This window comes from Bos javanicus, chromosome 22 (genome assembly GCF_032452875.1).
Source record: "Bos javanicus breed banteng chromosome 22, ARS-OSU_banteng_1.0, whole genome shotgun sequence".
NCBI lineage: Eukaryota > Metazoa > Chordata > Mammalia > Artiodactyla > Bovidae > Bos > Bos javanicus.
In genome coordinates, this window is record NC_083889.1 from 47,838,761 (window position 1) to 47,840,269 (window position 1,509).

At 51.0% G+C, this 1,509-nt stretch overlaps 1 non-coding gene across 1 annotated transcript; it reads left to right on the top strand.

Annotated features, from left to right (window-relative positions):
• The first annotated feature begins 922 nt into the window (after positions 1–922).
• On the top strand, positions 923–995 carry TRNAG-UCC (transfer RNA glycine (anticodon UCC)). Its single transcript has one exon. It is a non-coding gene; the product is annotated as a tRNA-Gly (tRNA).
• The last annotated feature ends 514 nt before the right edge of the window (positions 996–1,509 follow it).

Genomic DNA, 1,509 nt, shown 5'->3' on the forward strand with positions numbered 1-1,509 from the left:
GCACAGAGTCGGACATGACTGAAGCGACTTAGCAGCAGCAGCAGCAGATAGACTAAGCATTCTGAGCCCATCCCACAGATGAGAAAACTGAGGCTCTGGGGCATCCCTGGCCAAGGCCACACAAGGCCAGGGTTGTTGGAAGAGACGGAGGCAGCAGTCCAAGGCCTTGCCTGTCCATATGTCCTATGAAAAGATTCCTGCCCCTTCCCTAGACAAAGGCTGGATGCTGTGGTGGGAGACAGCTCTGCTGCCCTCCAGTTGGTTCTGAGAGGGGCAGATTCAGGACAGTTTCTCACGAAACTGGAACAAGGGCAGCTGTTTTGTCTGGCCTGGCTGAGCCCAGATGGCAACCGGGACTTTGGCCAGTATTCCCACCAGAGGAAGGGATGGAGTTCAGCATGATTTGGGGGGCTGGGCACCTGTTTTTCTCTGCCTGGCCCAGATGCCAGATGTGAGAGGCCACATTCTTGGGTGACTGCCCTTCAGGGTTCCCTCTTCCCTTCCATGTGCCTGTGGGGTTCCAGTCCACGGTGCAGCCCAGGCCCCTGAGCCTGAGCCTCCTGAAAAGGGCCTATCCTTATAGATGGTTTTAGAAGGCAGTGGCTGAGCTCAGGAGGCCTAAGTCTGAGACCAGGAGTCTCCTGGCCACTGGGGGCTGGTTTCTTGCAGTGTGACCTTGGGCAAGTCATCTCCCCTCTCTGGTTTCATCTTCCTTATCTCTCATTGGGGTTGTTAATACCCCTCAGAGGCTCAGGGAATGTAGACAGAGGAGGTCTAGCACAGGGCTTAGGTCAGAGTGAGCTCCCAATAGATTACTACTATTTTTGTTATATGATTTAATATTAACAGGATGTGTTTAGGGATGGGAGGGGAAGCTTACACGGCCTGAAGTCCTCTGCATAAAACCTAAGGCTCTGGGACTTCCCTGGTGGTCCAGTGGCTAAGAGTCTGCACTTCCAATGCAGGGGGCCCAGGTTCAATCCCTGGTCAGGGAACTAGATCCCATATGCCACAACTAAAAGTTCCCACATGCCACAACTAAGACCCAGTGCAGCCAAATAAATAAATTAAAATGAAAGTGTTAGTTGCTGAGTCATGTCCAACTCTCTGTGACCCCATGGACTGTAGCCTGCCAGGCTTCTCTGTCCACAGAATTCTCCAGGCAAGTATGCCGGAGTGGGTTGCCGTTTCCTACTCCAGGGGATCTTCCCAACCCAGGGATCAAGCCCGAGTCTCCCACACTGTGGGCAGATTCTTTACCATCTTAAACAAGTAAATATATATATAATATATATGTAAAACCTAAGGCTCTTAGAAGCTTAATATAACCATCTCATCTAACTCCCCTTTAACTTCCCATCGTATAGATGGGAGACTAAGGTCCCAAGAGGCCAAGTAACTTGCCTAGGTAACCAGCACAGACTCCAACAGAGCCCAGCATAGAACCTAATTCATTCATTCCCTCCAGCAATCGTTTAGCAAGCACCTACTGTGTGGATGTGAGAGTTG